This window comes from Sus scrofa, chromosome 14, assembly GCF_054392235.1.
Source record: "Sus scrofa isolate SSC_HxYL_T2T_F1_AM1 chromosome 14, Sscrofa_HxYL_maternal_Yorkshire_Landrace_v2.0, whole genome shotgun sequence".
NCBI classification, from domain to species: Eukaryota; Metazoa; Chordata; class Mammalia; order Artiodactyla; family Suidae; genus Sus; species Sus scrofa.
The window spans coordinates 11,572,191-11,581,510 of record NC_139396.1 but is presented as its reverse complement, the minus strand read 5'-3'; the positions used below and the strand labels follow the sequence as shown (position 1 = coordinate 11,581,510).

At 50.2% G+C, this 9,320-nt stretch overlaps 1 long non-coding RNA gene across 3 annotated transcripts; it reads right to left on the bottom strand.

Moving 5' to 3' along the window:
- Nucleotides 1–3,825: 3,825 nt before the first annotated feature.
- Nucleotides 3,826–9,081, bottom strand: LOC146396308 (uncharacterized). 3 transcript variants are annotated; one of them, XR_014826493.1, is made up of 3 exons: nucleotides 8,900–9,081; nucleotides 8,269–8,391; nucleotides 3,826–6,907 (listed from the first exon to the last, which is right to left on the bottom strand). It is a non-coding gene; the product is annotated as an uncharacterized LOC146396308 (long non-coding RNA). The 3 variants fall into 3 exon arrangements; XR_014826492.1 differs by lacking the exon at nucleotides 8,900–9,081 and adding an exon at nucleotides 8,532–8,734; XR_014826494.1 differs by lacking the exon at nucleotides 8,900–9,081 and adding an exon at nucleotides 8,698–8,734.
- Nucleotides 9,082–9,320: the final 239 nt, after the last annotated feature.

Here is a 9,320-nt window from a genome sequence, read left to right as displayed (position 1 = left end):
ACATATGTTGCAGGTCTGGCCCTAAAAAGGAAAATAAATAAAAGACAAAAAAAAAAAAAACAGATCTCTTGGATATTTAGTACATTAACTTGTCTTCTTGTCCCTTATTTCTGTCCTTAACCCCACGAAGCACAAACACTCAATCCTATATCCTGCCTCTTCCATTGACATTTCATCCTGCAGATTTGGGGTCCCTTTGCCATTTTATTTTGGGTTGGACCAAAATGCACACTTCAGTTTCTAGTCCAAGTTCTCATCCTCTCTAGAACTGCTCACTACTAAGCGCCTAATATGTTACCCTTTTTGGCTAGTCTTGCCAGATAAATGCTGATGCTGAGGGAAATGTAAATTTCAGATAAATAGGGAAAGAACTTTCAGTAAAGATATGTCCAAAATGTTGCATAGGACAGAGTTAAGGCTAAAGGCAGGCACTGCGTATAGGAAATGAAAAATTCAAATGGAGCTGGATATTTACTTTTGATATTGCCTGGCTTTGAACACTCTGTTCTTTCAGTTCCTTGAATTTCAAGAGAATGTAGAAACTCCCATAATAAAGGTTAGTCCAGTAACAGAGGAGCCACAATGGCAGTATGAAGGTGACAAAAATAATATACTCAGATATACAGAGACAAGATTTAATTTTCTATTTTTCCTTTTTACTTTTTTTCAAGATGAACTCTTACCTTATAATTGTTAAGTTTTCCATTGCAGTTGATTTACAATGCTTTGTCTATTTCAACTTTACAGCAAAAGGACCCTGTCATACAGACACACACACACATATATATACATATATATTATACATATATAATTGCTTTCTCTCATTATCCTCCAACATTTTACATCCCTGTGCACATTTTAATTTTCAGAGACAAAGAAATAATTTTTGAAAAGGCGAATGGATTGCATTCAATGTTCCTTGCCCAAAAGATCTCTGAAAAGATGTGAATGAAACAGGTATCTCTGATTACCAGTGGGAACGAGGACTGAGTGGACAGGGGAAAGAGGGGGGAGGAGGACTCAACACTGCAAATTCAATCACGCACAAGTGGACTGTGATCCCTGAGAAGGGGGGATTTGTTGCAAATATTACATTCAATCATTAAAAAGGTAAAACATACAATACTTACCAGCAATGTCATAATATGGGAAACACGTCAGACTGATCTCTGGTCTTGGACATGTGGGCTGTGCAGTGGCTTTTTGGATAGACTGGGCCTTTCCAGCACAAGGGAACATGAGGAAGGTGGGTCCTGCTGGATGCTGGTTGGCACACAAGATGGCTTCCTTAGGAAATACGGATACACACCAATCACAAATGGTGGGTCTGCTGAGAGAAGCCAAACCATAAACATTGGGTTCCAGGTGGCCATGAAAACGCACGTGGTTATCAGATGATAAAAGGTGAATTTTGTTCAGAAAGTCTGGCCTGTGGGGAAGGAAGCCAAGAGCCAGGACTGAAGCTGAGGGGGTTGAAGGACAACAAACAAGTTGATGAATAACAAAGGGAAAAGGAACATCAAGACAAACCTCGGTGCTGTGACTCTGAAAACTAACACATACATTGCCTGACGAGGCACTGGACAATTGTCTGGCCCCTGCATAAGGTGGAAGAAATGTCTGGTTCTTGCCTCCCTGCAGAGGCCAGCATGGAATGGCACCCCACCCCCACCCAGGCTCACCTGCCCTCGGCCCCTCCCCCACTGCAGAATGACTGGAGGCCAGCATTCTACTGTTGAGATTCAAACTTGGGCTCCTTTACTTGCATCCTGAGCATCTGTTGGGGCAGGTCCCTCGCTGGGTCCTGCTCTTGACTGTCCACGTTGAGGCCACCAGCCCGTGGTGTTCCAGGCCCATGCCTGTGGGAATGGCTTCAGAAGGCGGTAAGCCTCTAGACAGGGGCTGTTTTCCAAGAGAAAGGGCCTCCCTCAAATTCCTGGGTTTCCGTTGGGACCCTTCACTGTGGACATGGAGTTGGACTGAAGGAGAGGAAGGCGAGAGCACTGCACCCCAGGGACATCTCAGCTGGGTAGCCTGTAGAAACCTGAGGCTGTCCTGGGGAGGACAGCTGCTTGGAGGTGGTTCAAGAGGCCTTGCTCTGGTTGGGGAGGCAGGATGGCAGCAGGCAGGTTGGCGGTTTCTAGAAGGGAGACAAGCCACTTGGAACGTGTATGTAGCCAGTGTCGTCTTGCTATTCAATTTTATAACAAAACTTACTAATTTCAACCAATAGAGGTGAGTCGTTTGAAACAGGAAGAGATTAAATTTTAGAAAATTTGTAAGAAATGACATCTTGTGGAGTTCCCACGGGGGTGTAGCAGGTTAAGCATGTGGCATTTCCACAGTTCCAGCTTAGGTGGGATTCAGTCCCTAGCCTGTTTATCTATGCTGCAGGTACATCAAAAAAACAAAACCCAGAAAACCTGACATTTCATTGTACTCATGCCTACAGAATCTAGGCAGAGAGGCTGTTTTCACAACTAGACAATTAATTGTTATCCCTAATCCATTCATTCCTTAACAGTTCTAATCTTTAATATGTATTAATCTCTCTTTAAGAAACATAAGAATCTTGCCAATACCTACGGTTTTATCAATGAACCCGTTTTATCAACTGTCAGTGCCATGGCTATACATGTAAGAAATCTAAAATATATATGTGTGTATTGCATATCCCGAGTTTGCTATTTTTCTGCCTTTTGCTTCTTAGGGCCACACCTGCAGCATAGGGGAGTTCCCAGGCTATGGGTCTAATCAGAGCTGCGGCTGCTGGTCACAGCCACAGCCACAGTCACAGCAATGAGGTATCCAAGCCATGTCTATGACCTATACCAGAGCTCACGGCAATGCCGGATCTCTGACCCATTTAGTGAGGCCAGGGATCAACCCTGCATCCTCGTGGATACCAGTCAGATTTGTTTCCACTGTGCCACAACAGGAACTCCTTGGGTTTGCTATTTTTCATATCACACTCTCCCTCCCTCAATCATTCCAATGGTGCTGTGGGGTGATCAGTCTTGACACAGACACCTTTCCTGGGTTCCCCTCACAGAGCCCTGTTCTGGACCCCATACCCACTTCAGCCACCCCTCTCTCCACACTCCTTTCTGCAGTGAGCTGCTCTAGGCCCCACCGGACAGCTGCTAACATAATCTACATGGATGAAACATCGCAGTAGGTTATGTGACAGCAGGTTATCTGGTAGAGCTGCATGAACCAGAGGGACTCAACTCTTGGCCACGCTCAGGCTGCACACACCCCAAACACTTTGCTTCCTGATAGCAGTGACTTTCAAACAAGATTCTTACTCAAGTCCCAGAGAATAATGCAGACATGGGTGCTAGCTGCATGTACATTTCATAAGAAAGGACTTATGATCTTAGACTAAATCTAATCACACATTATAAAATTCATCAACCAATAAATGAATCATCTGGGGGACATCTACGGTACAAATACTTTCATCTCAGTCTTTCAGAGGTTTCTTTAAATAGTTTTGGAATTTATTTGACCAGGGGGAGGGGTTGGTCAGGGGATTTAGAAAGACCCCATCACACATTCCCCATCGGACAACAATGTCCTGGAAGGCAGCAACAATGGCTTCCTGCCACCAGCACAAGAGCAACAAGACTAGGGTCAACTCTGCACCCCCTGAAAACATGCCCAGTAACTGGTAGAGAGTATTTATGCTCCAACAATATGAGACGTCCTCCCCCAGTACGAGGATACTCCAAGAATCACTCACAGAGCCCCATCCTCTCAGTTTACAATGAAGAAACAATGGCTGGAAGAAGTGGAGTCATTGGACCAAGGTCACCCAGTAGCTTGGAGTCCAAGTAAATATATTTATTTAGCAAACAAGGGTCTGGAAACCAGTGCAGTAAAGTCCTCATCATCAGAGTGATTTTATTATTCCTCAGCCAGCCAGCCATATATTTGTTCTATTAAACTTTCACCACACAGCCTTGGCTTTAATATTGTCACATGCATTCCTCTTCTCTCCCCAGAAGAGTGATGCTCTTTGAGGCACAAGATTCCCTCCAAATTCCATGTTAACAGTCCAGGAGAGCCTGGCTCTGCTGGGTGAGGAAGGACCACCACCTGACTGAGTGCTGCTGGTGGCAGCAAGCCAGCTGAGCAATGCCTCAGGTCCTGAGTGGACTCACTGGGAAGGCTGGTCTTGGCACTCATCAGGGGCTGTCGCAGCAGCTGCATGTCTGTCATATCCACATTAGGTGTCCAGGGCTGATTGAGGGGCCAGAGTGTAGGAGGAGGCTGAGTGTTGGCTGTACTCTTAAGACCTAGGAGAGGTACAGGACAACACCCACACCCTCACTTCAACACTGGGAGAAAGCCTGAGACCAAAGTGAACCATGAAGGTCAAGGGTGGATGCTGCAGGAATAAGGGGATAAAGCTCTGTCTTCCTCATTGAGCACCCTTGCTGGGTAGATCTCTCCTCTGGGACTGTGACCCTCTCTCTGTAAACCAAACTGTCACCAGTCTGAGGTCTTATGTGAAGATGGATCTTCCACATATCAAATTAGGTTTTAGGCTTATCAAGAGTCTTCTTGGCACATACTTAGTGGGATGACATTGGTGATGGGGGCCAAAACCCTGCTGTAAGCCATGGTGCTCCATGGCCTGCAGGGTCCTTCGGTGGGGGAGAACTGTGGTCCAGTGACTGCAGGGGCCTACTTGCCATGGGCAGAAACCCAGGATGTCAGTCATCACATATGTGTTTCATCAGAGGGGTCACGTGCTTCATGGTAGGCGAACCAGGAAGGAGCATGTGCCAGGAGCTAGGATGCAAGGGCAAGGCTGTCTGAGAACCTCAGTTACTGACCGCAGCTGCATTTTCCACGGGCCACATGCTGTTGGAACTAGACTTTGGTGCAAGCAAGTTTAGAGGGGTTCTCCATGGTGGGAGCTGTGTTCTCTCCTGATGGCACTCTGCCCATGCCAGCCTTGTGGTGTGAAGACAGAATGAGGATTGGGTGGGCTGTTTCTCAGCTGTGAAACCTGCATAAAAGGAGCTGAAACTCAGATATTCAGGCTTATGGACTGTCAGTGAGACCATGCTCCTTGCCTCTGATCCTTTCCTGCTTCCTCATCCTATTTCTTCACCAGTGAGCCTGAAAAGTAGGCATGGATATAGGAATGGAGGATGGAGGCTCCATCCCAGCAGCACAGTGGTGCTGACCAGTGAGGCATGGAAGTCCTCGTGTGTTGCCGAGGCTCATCGTCCAGCATAGATGCAGGCAAAGCCCAGTGAAGATTTCAAAGTCAAGAGGAGAGTGTACTCAGAAGGCTGTGCCTGGACATCTCTGACTCTAGAATGAAGCTTGCTCAGAGGCAGAGGGGAAACCAGTCAGTTGGTTAGAGAAAAGCCTTTAGCTCTGCCACTTAAACTAACAGACTTACACATTACCTGACAGGCTTTGGGACAACACGAGGAATCCTCAGAAGACTAGGGTCAACTTCCTAACAAGTTTTGTTCTAACAAGAGGGGGAGGAAGCCCTGTATTTTAGCAAATAGCTGGGAGAGGAGGAACAAGCCAAGTGAAAAGGCAGATGAGGCTGGCAGCCCCGGGCAATCTTCAAAAAATTACTGGGAGAAACCCAGGGGGAGCGAGGAAGCTGTTGATGGGAGGTTCTGTTCCTGGTGGGGGTGGGCGGTTGCTGTTCTGCTGCAGAACTTGGAAAGCTGAGTCAAGCCATGGTGCTTGATTTAGCTTGGCTTGGTCTTTCTCAGGTGGAGCATTTGACAGGCACCTGCAGAGCTCTCTCTGGACCCCAGAGAGCTCAGACTACAAATCATCATTAGCAAAAGGTTCACAGCTTAGGTTAAGAAATGAGAAGGGACTAGGTCCATCTTCAGCAGATGAAGAAACCAGGAGGCACTCTTTTCTGCACAGAAGCCAAAGACAGCAGCCTTAAAATGTCTTGGGCCAGTTTGAAGAAGTATAGGGAAAAGAGCAATGGTTGTAAGGAAAGCAGGGCCCTTAATTTTGTTTGGAAGTTGCTTATTATAATTGCGGATTCCATCATCATCTGGGGTGTGGGAACCCTTGAGAATAGAAAAGGGGATTTCGGAAGTTTTAATGCACAGCCTATACATGGTGAAGAGACAGGAAATGCCATGAAACCTGAAGGTGCCACCAATGCAAGTTACACACTTGTTAGCTGACAGTGGGGCTTTGGATGCCACTTTTCAGGGCGAAAGGCAGTCTGTCTAAAGGGTAGAAGGTGTCCCTAGAACATAGAAACTCTGTGTCACAACCCATTGACCGGAGACAGCTTTTAATTGACCATGGATGTTTGAGGCTAGAGTCTGGTGAAATTATGCACTTTTAATGGCAACTTGGAGGAGCTGAACCAGGACATGCGCTGCTCTTTTCTCTCTTTGACTCCTTGTCCATTGTCCTCCTCTACACACTGCAAGCCATCTGCCATAGTCTGTAACTGGTGACAACCGTGCAGATTTAAACTTCAGGAGAGGCATCAGGCTCTGCAAACTCCGCATTTCCAAAATCGCTGTTTGGACTGTAAGCTGACCAAATAGACACATTTAGGATTTGGGCTCCTGTTTCCCAGCCAGAAATGCAGGCCTTGGAAAAGATGCTTCTCTATCTTGACACAAAGCTTTGTCTTGACAATTCATTGGAGCATTGAGAAAATGGAACACAGAAGTCTCAGAGTTGGTGCAGCCCAATTTGGAAGCACTGGGAGGCTCCACATCCATTCCGGGGAAAATGAATTATGCTGCAGGTTCCGAAGAAGATCCTGACATTATCAGGAGCCGCTCTCACTAGGGCCCTCTGGTCAGGACCAGCCAGAGGAAGAAAAAGGAGGAGAGAAGAGATGCTTTTCCGGTATCTTAGGTCTTGAGTTGATGATGGGAGGGAGCTGGGTGAGAAATTTTACAAAGTTATAACACATTGTTACGATCCCTCACCTCGTCAGCTCCTGTCTGCTTGACAAGGACAATATCCCTTCAGGAAAATATGAAATAAAATGGAAAGTGGCCTCACGATGAAGTTACCTGAAGCAATGGCCTGATATGTTACAGAGTGTTGGGAGCAACATTAAAAAGGCATTTGTAACTGGGCACCTCCATGGCTCCAAGTGGAAGCTGATGCAGGCCTTCTCAGTCCCAGGGCTTTTGTGAGAGTTGGCCCCTCATGACCACTCTTGGCAAGCCAGGCCTGGGACACTGGGGACCCCACCAGGGAAAAATTCCTTTTAAAGAGTCACAGCCCCTCTAACATGGACATTCTAGCAAGAGTCACGTCTGGGCAGAGGGTCAGAGGCATTCGCACCTGTGAGAGGACGAAGGAGGAGCCCAGCACCAAAGGGGGCTGGAAGTTGGCGACTGTCACCACAATAATCTAATTATTACTCTGCTCCTGTCCCCTCCTGAATAACTTTTTTATTGAAGTAGAGTGGATTTCCAATGTTGTGTGTCAGGTGTGCAGAAAAGTGATTCCATTATACCCCTGCATGTGTATATCTAGTCTTTTCCAGATTCGTTTCCATTACAGGTTCGTACAAGATGCTGATAGGTTGTCTATTTGATATTTAGTAGTGCTGATAACGTCCTCAATCTACCATAACTGGGCCCATCTGAATGACACCCAACACCGCTCCTTCCTGAAGGCTTTCCTCTCAAGCTGGATGCCTGTCAAGATTCCTGTGCTGTGTGACAGCCCTCTCACTGCTGGCCCTGCAGTCAGCCCCTTCTCCACTTCCTCTAGCTGTCCTCTCACCTCATCACCATCCACCCCGCCTTATTCCCACCTCATTACGGACCTCCCACTTCATCACAGCTGTCACCATCCCATCGTCACCCTCCTCCTTCACCCCCATCCTCCCACCTCACCGCAGATCTCCTAACCACCCTCTCTCTCAGCTCAACTCCACCATCCTCCCACCTCATCTCCGTAACCCCACCTCATCGCTGTCCTCCCCACTTCATCACTGGCATCCTTCCACCTCACCACCACCCCCCCATCTCATCACCAACCTCCCACCTCATCACCATCCTCCCCACCTCACCACCACCCTCACATCTCATCTCCGTCTTCCCCACCGCCCCCTCACTCCCTCAGCACCACCACCTGCTCCCCACTGGCTCTTCTGGCGCCCTGGACTCCTCTGCCCCACCCCAGGCCTCCTTCTTCTCCTCAGCAGTTCAACTGTCACCTACAAAGCCCATTAACAATTCCCTCCTCATAAAAGTACAGTCTGGGAAATAAAGCAAAGTCTACCTTTTCTTTTCCTTTGTGCTTGGCCGGGTTTCAGTTGCTTGCAGGGCGCAGTGCAGAGACACCACGCCTGCACTGCAGACCCCAGTTAGGGAAGCAGCTGCGCCAGCCGTTAAAAAACGGTTCCTGAGGAAATAAGAGCAACACCGCGATTCAAGATGGCTGCGGACTGTTAACTAGGCTGTGCCTGGGATTGGGTGTGAGCCGTGTGTCCCCGCCTCCCGCGGCCTGCCGAGGCCCCGCCCCCCGGGCACATTCGAGCCAACCTGGCACACGGCCGGCCGAGGCCCCGCCTCCCAGGCACAAGGCCGGCGGAGGACCCCCTGTCCGCGCGCGGCCTGCGAGGCCCCGCCCCCCCAGGAAAAGGCCTGCCGAGGCCCTGCCTCCCTGGCTCGGCCTGCAGAAGCCGCGACCCCCAGTCATATAGCCTACCGAGGCCCCGCTCCCCCCGCGCGCGGCCTGTCGAAGCACCACCTCCCCGCGCGCGGCCTGCCGAGGCTCCGCCCCGCCCCCGGCACAGGGCCTGCCTAGGCTTCTCCTCCCTGGCACGCGGCCTGCCAAGGCCCTGCCTCCCTGGCACATGGCTTGCCGAGGCCCTGCCTCCCCGCGCGGGGCTTGCAGGAGCCGCGCCCACCTGGCACTTGGCCTGCTGAGGACCCGCCCCCCCGGCACACGGCCCGCCGAGACCCTGCCTCCCTGCGCATGGCTGGCCCAGGCACCGTCCCCCCAGCACAAGGCGTGTCTAGCTCCGCCTCCCCCCGCGGCCCCCAGAGCCGCGCCCCCCAGTCACATAGCCAGCGGAGGCCCCGCCCCCCCGGCGCAGGGCCTGCCGAAACCCCGCCTCCCCGCCCGCAGCCTGCAGAATCCTTGCCCACCTGGCACGTGGCCTGCAGAGGGCCCCCCCCCCCGCCCCGTCCCCGCGAGTCCCGCAGAAGCCGCGCCCCTCAGTCACACAGCCTGCAGAGGCCCCGCCTCCTCAGCACGCGGTCTGCTGAAGCCCCGCCTCCCCCAGGTCGACCTGAAGAAGCCGCGCCCCCCAGTCACACAGCCTGCCG